Here is a 12004-nt window from a genome sequence, read left to right on the forward strand (position 1 = left end):
AAGGCAGAGAATAATTTAAAGTATAATAGTGAATCTTTGCAAGCAGCTGGAAGGTAGATCCCTCACTGATCTCAGTCAGGGAAGGAGCTGGAAGGTAGATCCCTCTCTGATCTCAGTCAGGGAAGGACCTGGAAGGTAGATCCCTCTCTGATCTCAGTCAGGGAAGGAGCTGGAAGGTAGATCCCTCTCTGATCTCAGTCAGGGAAGGAGGTAGAAGGTAGATCCCTCTCTGATCTCAGTCAGGGAAGGAGCTAGAAGGTAGATCCCTCTCTAATCTCAGTCAGGGAAGGAGCTGGAAGGTAGATCTCTCTCTGATCTCAGTCAGGGAAGGAGCTGGAAGGTAGATCCCTCTCTGATCTCAGTCAGGGAAGCAGCTGGAAGGTAGATCCTTCTCTGATCTCAGTCTGGGAAGGAGCTGGAAGGTAGATCCCTCTCTGGCCTCAGTCAGGGAAGCAGCTGGAAGGTAGATCCCTCTCTGATCTCAGTCGGGGAAGGAGCTGGAAGGTAGATCCCTCTCTGATCTCAGTCAGGGAAGGAGCTGGAAGGTAGATCCCTCTCTGATCTCAGTCAGGGAAGGAGCTGGAAGGTAGATCCCTCTCTGATCTCAGTCAGGGAAGGAGCTGGAAGGTAGATCCCTCTCTGATCTCAGTCAGGGAAGGAGCTTGAAGAATAACTGGTTACATGTTGTTGGTCAATTTCTTCAACAGATGATCAGATCTATATAATTATCAAACTTATATACAGTTGAAGTCAGAAGTTTACATAAACTTAAATTCTCCAACCTAAGTGTAAGTAAACCATTTAAATGCAATGCTACCAAATATTAATTGAGTGTATGTAAACTTCTGACCCATTGGGAATGTGATGAAATAAATCAAAGCTGAAATAAATTATTCTCTCTACTAGTATTCTGACATTTCACATTCTTAAAATAAAGTGTTGATCCTAACTGACCTAAGACAGATAATTTTTACTAGGATTAAATGTCAGGAATTGTGAAAAACAGAGTTTAAATGTATTTGGCTAAGGTGTATGTAAACTTCCAACTTCAACTGTATATTGGTAGTAGAATGGAAACACAGACTCTTTGTTTAAGTATTAAACGTCTCCTTTAGTAATACAATTGTAGGCAGAAGTTGGTATAGAGTACTATATGATAGCTCTCCCCAGGTTCTGCAATGTGTCTGAGACATCCTGTAACTCATACAGCCTCCCCAGTCCTACTTGCGTGAGTTTCCCTGGCAACAACATTTTAATACATCTAACCTCCCCCTGACAGCAGCAACCATCTTGTCAGCAATTAAAAGCTCAGAAGTGGGTTTGACCGAAATTTGACCTTTCATCACAAGTTTGGGGTCATAACAAGGTGAACGAGTCTAAGCATCTTCTGACAGGTGGCTGTTTTTATCAGACATGAGGCAGCCTTGTGTTCTCAGGAAACCAGTCGTATTCTCAGAACCCCAGATAGCCAACGGCGGGGCCCAGGCCGGAGGAATATGAACGTAGGTGGTTTCCACCTTCTGATAGTGCCTGAAGGGCTCAACACTCAAAACAGGTGTTTACACACACACACACACACACACACACACACACACACACACACACACACACACACACACACACACACACACACACACACACACACACACACACACACACACACACACACAGAGGTCTCCTAAAGAGGAGACCTTACAGTTTATCATAAAACAATTTATTAACCCTTTAAGGTATGAGGCCTTGGTTTAACCCCTTCAATGTCCCTTATATAGTGAGAGGTGATAATACAATCATATTGTTTACACAACAGTTATTTTATACAAGCAACAGTTCCAGAACACAATGGCCTTGTGTTAGGGTGCAGAGATAACAGGAGTCTATGAAATGCATAATATCACAGAGCAGAACATAACCCTTGAGAAGTTAAAACAGCTCACCCCAATTCTGCCACAAAAATGCTTACTCACAAACTATTACAACAATGTTTTACATTTACTAGACACTCTTATCCAGAGTGAGTTACAGGAACTATTAGGAGTAAGTGCCTGGCTCAAGGGCACATTGACATAATTGTCAGCTCAGGGATTCGAACCAGCAACTTTTGGGTTACTGGCCCAACACTCTTAACCACTAGATTAACCGCCGCCCCTTATATTCTACATCCATTTTTGAAAATGAATGATATACCCATTGATTCTTGAAGAACATGTCTTGTAAATGCCTCATGAGGTTAAGACAACAAGGGAATGGACAACTAAGAGAGGTCATCCAAGGTTAATCTCTTTATATGAGAACAGTTCAGTTCTATATGTATTTCAGCAGATTGAGCATTACCGTGATCTACATTCTGAGACCTTCTCTACCTCAACTGATTTGCATGGGTTGCTTGAGTCTCTGTGTGTGCCTTGTGCAGTGGTATGGTTCAGTGGGGAAGAGAGAAAGAGATTTCCACTGGAGGCCTGAGGTACTGTGCATTTTTTTACAGGCTCTCTAATATTTGCATTGGATGGCGCTGGGGCCTCTGTGTGTGTGTGTGTGTGTGTGTGTGTGTGTGTGTGTGTGTGTGTGTGTGTGTGTGTGTGTGTGTGTGTGTGTGTGTGTGTGTGTGTGTGTGTGTGTGTGTGTGTGTGTGTGTGTGAGAGAGAGAGTGTGTGTGTGTGTGTGTGCTCACGTCCACCGTTTGTAAAACACATCCACCCTGAGTCTTCCCGTCACTCTGTCTGCACCATAAACCCTCAAACTTGACACAGCCAGTTAGCCACACACCTGCCACCCTCTGCCAGAGAGCCACTGCTGTCATGAGCCTGAAGGGAAAAGGTGAGATCCTTGGCCCTGTGAGGAGACCACACTCAGGGACTGGCGACAGCGAGGCTCTGGAGACGACTGGTGGTCTTCTGTGAAACCATCAGCACCATCAGAGTCTTTGACCACCATGACAGTGCTAAGCTAGAAGATATTTGGGAAATAATTGTGGAACCTTCAAACTACAGGTTCCCGGGGACAGTTGGGAATCTCCATAGAGATCCATTTATCCATCCCGGCCCAGTGGTTCTCAAACTTGTCACAGGCAGCACACCCACAAACAGCTAATGATATTGAGCTGGGATGCAAAACAATACCGATTGACAGAAAATATCCCTGCATAAAAATATAACCAATTAGCTAACAGAGCTCATTTCTGTATGGAGTCTGGACTGAGCAACTCCTCCACTAAGACATACAGATTTTAGATTCATAGTCATCCAGTGAGAGCTGGGAAGTTTAATTTAAAGGCAGCTGCCTGGAGGAGTTTGCCTCTCACTCAAATAACTTTAAAACGTGGTATGATATTTCAGTGAGACGTGAAACACAGGAGCCTTTGCCAAGGCTCAATTAAATTTATTTTAACAGCACACAAGAGCAAATCCAAGCACAGAAAACATATCCAAAGACAACAAATAAAAGAGAGCCTTGAGTCATGAAAAGAGCGTTACTCTTCTCTTCAAGCCAAGTTTTCAAGCCAAGCCAAGCTGCCGTTTAGAAAGTATTTAGTCTATTAGACGTCTATTAGCTGTCCTTCAAGGCACATCAGTTGTCAGCAAGAGCTTTCCACAGTCCCTATACTTAAACAGATATATTATGTTTGCTCCCTCAACATCCAGAGCATGGCATGCATTTGTAGATGACGATAGATAAAACAACACATTTTCATATATTTTTTACAAAATGTTATTCCCCAAACCATGAAACACGGAGAACATCAATGGTATAAACAGATGTTTGATCTTGATTCAGTTGGGCAGACAGCTTTGTCACTTGGCAGTGGTCTATGTGTCTGCTTGCCCCTAATGTGACTCCTTACTGTGTGACATCATAAGAATCACATTTGGGGCAAGATGCCTGTATGTCTGTCTGGCCCCTGGTAATAGAGCTAATACTGCCCTCCTGCTTATTGCTCAGCTGTTTTTATGGCCTAGTTAAGTCCAAACAGCTGAAGTAATGGTCATGAAGAATGTATAAACAGTCGCCTACCGATAATATTTTCCCTGAAGCCAGTGGCCCCTCCTTGTGGCAAAACTAGTTACTTGACTTCTTCAAAAACATTACATAGGCCTAAATCAGATAGGCTACTGAGCAAATGGCACTAGATCCCAATGAATAAATAATTCTGCATTCTATGCAAATTTTGGCAAGTCAATTAGGACATCTACTTTGTGCATGACACAAGTCATTTTCCAACAATTGTTTACAGACAGATTATTTCACTTATACGTCACTGTATCACAATTCCAGTGGGTCAGCAGTTTACATACACTAAGTTGACTGTGCCTTTAAACAGCTTTGAAAATTCCAGAAAATTATGTCATGGCTTTAAAAGCTTCTGATAGACTAATTGACATAATTTGAGTCAATTGGAGGTGTACCTGTGGATGTATTTCAAAACCTACCTTCAAACTCAGTGCATCTTTGCTTGACATCATGGGAAAATCTAATGAAATCAGCTAAGACCTCATAAAAAATATTGTACAAGTCTGGTTCATCCACAAGTCTGGTTCATCCCTGGGAGCAATTTCCAAACACCTGAAAGTACCACATTCATCGGTACAAACAATAGTATGCAAGTATAAACACCATGGGACCACGCAGCCGCCATAACGCTCAGGAAGGAGATGCGTTCTGTCTCCTAGAGATTAATGTACTTTGGTGCGAAAAGTGCAACTCAATCCTAGAACAACAGCAAAGGACCTTTTTTATTTTTTATTTTTTTTATTTCACCTTTATTTAACCAGGTAGGCTAGTTGAGAACAATTTATTTTTTAATATAATTTATTTTTTAGCCTTTATTTAACTAGACAAGTCAGTTAAGAAAAATTCTTATTTTCAATGACGGCCTAGGAGCAGTGGGTTAACTGCCTGTTCAGGGGCAGAACGACAGATTTGTACCCAATTGCAACCTGGCCAAGATAAATCAAAGCAGTGTGACACAGACACCAACACAGAGTTACACATGGAAGAAGCCACTGCTTCAGCCATGGAACAGCCATGGAAGAGAATGAAAGGATAGCAGCTCCAGCTGTCAAAGAAGGGAGAGTGCAGGCTATTCTGGATAGGGCAGGTACTTTTGTGTAGTTCCAGTCCCTAGAAAGAAGTGAGGACATAGATAATAGTAACATAATATTTAGTGCTGTCTAATATGAGTATAATGAAGCCTGTTTCTTGTAATGTTTTCTATCCTCAGATACAAAGAGCTGTGAAAGCCTGTATGCAGATGAAAAGGTCTCAATGAAGTGCAGTGGGTTCTTAGTCCTGGGGCCTTAAAGGGGTGCACATTTTAGTTTTTGTCTTAGCACTCCACAGCTGATTCAAATGATCAACTCATCAAGCTTCAACTGGCATTTATGTATTCATTTGTGATGACATCCTTGACGTGATCCTGCTGTTGTCACATGCATCTATCTATCCAATGTTCTCATGATTTGTTATAAGATATATTATACTTCAATAATCCACAATGACCTGGTGATGTAAAAGTCTAATAATGACATTGTCTTCCATGTTCCTACAGATCCCTTTCAGAGGAGCCTAGTGGTTAGAGCGTTGGACTAGAAACCAAAAGGTTGCAAGTTCATATCCCCAGCTGACAAGGACCAGGAGGGGACCTGCAGCTCTCTGCCGTATGCCAGAGGAGAGGTCTGCTGCTCTGCATGATGTTGCATGGATGGGGGCAAACACTGCAGCATGGGAGGCAATCCCGGTGCAGGAGATCTTCACCTCCTACTTCTTTGACGAGGGTGCTGTTCCCTGGTAACACCTTGTGCCTTACACTATACACAATCAAAGGCTCTTAAAAGCCACCCATATTGCAACATTCTTCAATTTACTTAGCTACAGTGCCTTGCGAAAGTATTCGGCCCCCTTGAACTTTGCGACCTTTTGCCACATTTCAGGCTTCAAACATAAAGATATAAAACTGTATTTTTTTGTGAAGCATCAACAACAAGTGGGACACAATCATGAAGTGGAACGACATTTATTGGATATTTCAAACGTTTTTAACAAATCAAAAACTGAAAAATTGGGCGTGCAAAATTATTCAGCCCCCTTAAGTTAATACTTTGTAGCGCCACCTTTTGCTGCAATTACAGCTGTAAGTCGCTTGGGGTATGTCTCTATCAGTTTTGCACATCGAGAGACTGACATTTTTTCCCATTCCTCCTTGTAATACAGCTCGAGCTCAGTGAGGTTGGATGGAGAGCATTTGTGAACAGCAGTTTTCAGTTCTTTCCACAGATTCTCGATTGGATTCAGGTCTGGACTTGGCCAACACCTGGATATGTTTATTTTTTAACCATTCCATTGTAGATTTTGCTTTATGTTTTGGATCATTGTCTTGTTGGAAGACAAATCTCCGTCCCAGTTTCAGGTCTTTTGCAGACTCCATCAGGTTTTCTTCCAGAATGGTCCTGTATTTGGCTCCATCCATCTTCCCATCAATTTGAACCATCTTCCCTGTCCCTGCTGAAGAAAAGCAGGCCCAAACCATGATGATGCCACCACCATGTTTGACAGTGGGGATGGTGTGTTCAGAGTGATGAGCTGTGTTGCTTTTACGCCAAACATAACGTTTTGCATTGTTGCCAAAAAGTTCAATTTTGGTTTCATCTGACTTCCACATGTTTGGTGTGTCTCCCAGGTGGCTTGTGGCAAACTTTAAACAACACTTTTTATGGATATCTTTAAGAAATGGCTTTCTTCTTGCCACTCTTCCATAAAGGCCAGATTTGTGCAATATACGACTGATTGTTGTCCTATGGACAGAGTCTCGCACCTCAGCTGTAGATCTCTGCAGTTCATCCAGAGTGATCATGGGCCTCTTGGCTGCATCTCTGATCAGTCTTCTCCTTGTATGAGCTGAAAGTTTAGAGAGATGGCCAGGTCTTGGTAGATTTGCACTGGTCTGATACTCCTTCCATTTCAATATTATCGCTTGCACAGTGCTCCTTGGGATGTTTAAAGCTTGGGAAATCTTTTTGTATCCAAATCCGGCTTTAAACTTCTTCACAACAGTATCTCGGACCTGCCTGGTGTGTTCCTTGTTCTTCATGATGCTCTCTGCGCTTTTAACGGACCTCTGAGTGTCACGCCTTGGTCTTAGTATTTTGTGTTTTAGTTTATTAGTTAGTCAGACCAGGGTGTGACATGGGGTTATTATGTATTGTGTTTTCGTATTGGGGTTTGTAGTGTCTGGGATTGTAGCTGATTAGGGGTGTGTGTGTGTTAAATAGGTTGGCTGCCTGAGGCGGTTCTCAATCAGACTCAGGTGATTCTCATTGTCGCTGATTGGGAACCGTATTTAGGTAGCCTGGTTTTCGCTTTGTATTTCGTGGGTGATTGTTCCTGTCTCTGTGTAGTATGCACCAGTCAGGCTGTAATTGGTTTCACGTTCTGTTTGTTATTTTTGTATTTATTAGTTATTCGTGTATAGTTCGTTCGTTTGTCTTCACTAAATAAACATGAGTAACTTACACGCTGCATTTCGGTCCGACTCTCTTTCAACAAAAGAAGAACGCCGTTACAGAATCACCCACCAAACACGGACCGAGCAGCGTGTCAACAGGCAGGAGCAGCGCAAAGAGGAGCTGCGTTTTAAGGATTTCTGGACATGGGAGGAAATCCTTGACGGAAGAGGACCCTGGGCTAAACCAGAGGAGTGTAGCCGCCCTAAAGTGCAGCAGGCGAAGAGGAAACAGGAGCTACACAAAAAGCAACAGAAGCAGCTTCAGTGGGAGAGGCTACACCATTTGGAGAATTGGACATGGGAGGAGGAACTGGACGGAAAAGGACCCTGGGCTCAGCCTGGTGAATATCGCCGCCCTAAGGAGGAATTAGAAGCGGCTGAAGCGGAGAGGCGCTGGTATGAGGAGGCAGCACGGCGACGTGGATGGCAACAAGTGGAGGCACTAAGGAGAGCAGAGGCAGCCGGAGATAGGAGCCGACGATACGAGGGAACACGGTTGGCAAGGAAGCCCGAAAAGCAGCCCCCAAATTTTTTTTGGGGGGGGGCTATCAGGGAGTATGGCTGCGTCAGGTAGGAGACCTGCGCAATCTCCCTGTGCGTACCGGGGGGCTAGAGAGACCGGGCAGGCACCGTGTTATGTAGTGATGCGCACGGTGTCCCCAGTGCGGGTGCATAGCCCTGTGCGGTATATTTCAGCTCCGCGAATCGGCCAGGCTAGATTGAGCGTCGAGCCAAATGCTATGAAGCCGGCTCTACGCATCCGGTCTCCAGTGCGTCTCCTTGGGCCGGCTTACATGGCACCAGCCTTGCGCTCGGTGTCTCCGGTTCGCCTACATAGCCCAGTGCGGGCTATTTCTCCTCACAGCACTGGCAGGGCAACCGAGAGTATTCAACCAGGTAAGGTTGGGCAGGCTCGGTGCTCAAGAGCTCCAGTGCGCCTGCACGGTCCGGTCTATCCAGAATCACCTCCACACCCCAGCCCTCCAGTAGCAGCTCCCCGCACTAGGCTTCCTGTGCGTGTCCTCGGCCAAATACCACCAGTGCCAGCACCACGCATCAGGCCTACAGTGCGCCTCGCCTGTTCAGCGCAGCCAGCGCTTTCTCCCTCTCCTGCGCTGTCGGAGTCTCCCGTCTGTTCAGCGGTTCTAGAGCCTTCCTCCTCTACAGCGCTGCCGGAGCCTCCTGTCTGTATAGAGCAGCCTGAGCTGCCAGTCTACATTGAGCAGCCAGAGCTGTCAGTTTGCATAGAGCAGCCTGAGCTGCTAGTCTGCATGGAGTTGCCAGTCTGCATAGAGCTGCCAGTCTGCAAGGAGCTGCCAGTCTCCATGAAGCCGCCAGAGCTGTCAGTCAGTATGGAGCAGCCAGAGCCGCCAGTCAGCATGGAGCAGCCAGAGCCATCAGTCAGCATGAAGCAGCCAGATCTGCCAGTCAGCCAGACTCTTCCAGATCTGCCAGTCAGCCAGACTCTTCCAGATCTGCCAGTCAGCCAGACTCTTTCAGATCCGCCAGACAGCCAGACTCTTCCAGATCTGCCAGTCAGCCAGACTCTTCCAGTCAGCCAGACTCTTCCAGATCTGCCAGTCAACCAGACTCTTCCAGATCTGCCAGTCAACCAGACTCTTCCAGATCTGCCAGTCAGCCAGACTCTTCCAGATCTGCCAGTCAGCCAGACTCTTCCAGATCTGCCAGTCAGCCAGACTCTTCCAGATCTGCCAGTCAGCCAGACTCTTCCAGATCTGCCAGTCAACCAGACTCTTCCAGATCTGCCAGTCAACCAGACTCTTCCAGATCTGCCAGTCAACCAGACTCTTCCAGATCTGCTAGTCAGCCAGGATACGCCAGTCAGCCAGGATCTGCCAGATCTGCTAGTCGGCCAGGATCCGCCAGTCGGCCAGGATCCGCCAGTCAGCCAGGATCCACCAGTCAGCCAGGATCCGCCAGTCAGCTAGGATCCGCCAGTCAGCCAGGATCTGCCGGATTCAACTGCCTGGCTGGGCTTTTTCTCAGTACTGGGCTGCCTCTCAGTGCCGAGCTCCCCCTCAGTCCCGAGCTGCCCCTCAGTCCCGAGCTGCCCCTCAGTCCCGAGCTGCTCCTCTGTTATGTAAGGTTCTGGGTGAGGACTATTCGGCCATGGTTGGCGGTTAGGGTGGATTATCCATGGACGCGAAGGGGAGGAACAATGACATTTATGAAGTGGGGTCCACGTCCCGAGCCGGAACCGCCACCATGGACAGACGCCCACCCGGACCCTCCCTATGGTTTTGAGGTGCGTTCGGGAGTCCGCACCTTAGGGGGGGGGGTTCTGTCACGCCTTGGTCTTAGTATTTTGTGTTTTAGTTTATTAGTTAGTCAGACCAGGGTGTGACATGGGGTTATTATGTATTGTGTTTTCGTATTGGGGTTTGTAGTGTCTGGGATTGTAGCTGATTAGGGGTGTGTGTGTGTTAAATAGGTTGGCTGCCTGAGGCGGTTCTCAATCAGACTCAGGTGATTCTAGTTGTCGCTGATTGGGAACCGTATTTAGGTAGCCTGGTTTTCGCTTTGTATTTCGTGGGTGATTGTTCCTGTCTCTGTGTAGTATGCACCAGTCAGGCTGTAATTGGTTTCACGTTCTGTTTGTTATTTTTGTATTTATTAGTTATTCGTGTATAGTTCGTTCGTTTGTCTTCACTAAATAAACATGAGTAACTTACACGCTGCATTTCGGTCCGACTCTCTTTCAACAAAAGAAGAACGCCGTTACACTGAGACTATCACAGTGCAGGTGCATTTATAGGGAGACTTGATTACACACAGGTGGATTGTATTTATCATCTTTAGTCATTTAGGTCAACATTGTATCATTCAGAGATCCTCACTGAACTTCTGGAGAGAGTTTGCTGCACTGAAAGTAAAGGGGCTGAATAATTTTGCACGCCCAATTTTTCAGTTTTTGATTTGTTAAAAAAGTTTGAAATATCCAATAAATGTCGTTCCACTTCATGATTGTGTCCCACTTGTTGTTGATTCTTCACAAAAAAATACAGTTTTATACCTTTATGTTTGAAGCCTGAAATGTGGCAAAATGTTCGCAAAGTTCAAGGGGGCCGAATACTTTCGCAAGGCACTGTATGTCAACTGCAGTTATTCAATTCCCAGTTTCTCTCCCTTTAATTTTTACTTCTCAGGTGAGGGTGCTGTTCAGGTAAGAGTGATGTCAGCACATAAACAAAACAGGCTCTTTTAAGAGTCATATCGGAAAATGTCATGAACAATTAAACACCCTACAACTCACACCGACACACTTGTGTATCAATCTGATTGTGTTGTGCAGTAAGCAGGCTCAAGTTTACAACTGTGGCTCCTTCCACCTTCAAAGAATAGTCAAGAGGACCGACCATAGAGAATAGAGAACACTCCATTATTTATATAACTACGCTAATTTGTTTGTCCTCGTGTGTCTGAATGTTTTTCAGTATAAAGTACTCTGCAGCCACTCAGTGTGGACACTACGTGAGGCCACACACAGATTACTGTTAAACACTGTCTCTTTATAACTACCATATTTTCTCAATAACAGTCTCTCTCCCTCACTTCTTCCCTCTCCCCCTTCTCCCTAAATCCTTTAGGTTATATCAGCTGTGTCAGTGATCCTCTTCTGAACTGCCTGAAACGGAGTGCACAGCATGATCAGAGGTGAGAGGTCACTTGGTCGGTTAAACAGGAAGTATTATTAAAGAGATGCTTACATTGAAATGGAGATGTAGTAGTCCCAGAGTTAATGATCCAAGGTCAGTTTTGTATTTCACCCCCTGATGACCATGATGACTGACATTGGGTTAGAATTAAAAAGACAAGGTTTAATCATGCAATCTCTCATCTGCAAGTATGTTTTGAAGTACAGATTTCCACTGGTCTAATGTCCATTGCTTGTGTTTCTTGGCCCAAGCAAGTCTCCTTGTTATTGTTGTCCTTTAGTAGTGGTTTCTTTGCAGCAATTCGACCATGAAGGCCTCATTCACAGTCTCCTCTGAACAGTTGATGTTGTGATGTGTCTGTTACTTGAACTCTGCAAAGCCTTTATTTGGGCTGCAATTTCTGAGGCTGGTAACTATTGAACTTATCCTCTGCAGCAGAGGTAACTATGGGTCTTCCATTCCTGAGAGCCAGTTTCATAATATGGACTTGGTCTTTTACCAAATAGCAGTATCTTCTGTATACCACCCCTACCTTGTCAAAACACAACTGATTGGCTCAAACGCATTAAGAAGGAAATACATTCCACAAATTAACTTTTAAGCTGGCACACCTGTTAATTGAAATGCATTCCAGGTGACTACCTCATGAAGCTGGTTGAGAGAATGCCAAGAGTGCAAAGCTGTCATCAGGGCAAAGAGTGGCTACTTTGAAGAATCTCAAATATAAAATATATTTTGCTTTAACACTTTTTGGTTACTACATGATTCCATGTGTGTTATTTCATAGTTTTGATGTATTCATTATTCTACAATGTAGAAAATAGTAAAA

This window comes from Oncorhynchus masou, chromosome 17, assembly GCF_036934945.1.
Source record: "Oncorhynchus masou masou isolate Uvic2021 chromosome 17, UVic_Omas_1.1, whole genome shotgun sequence".
NCBI classification, from domain to species: Eukaryota; Metazoa; Chordata; class Actinopteri; order Salmoniformes; family Salmonidae; genus Oncorhynchus; species Oncorhynchus masou.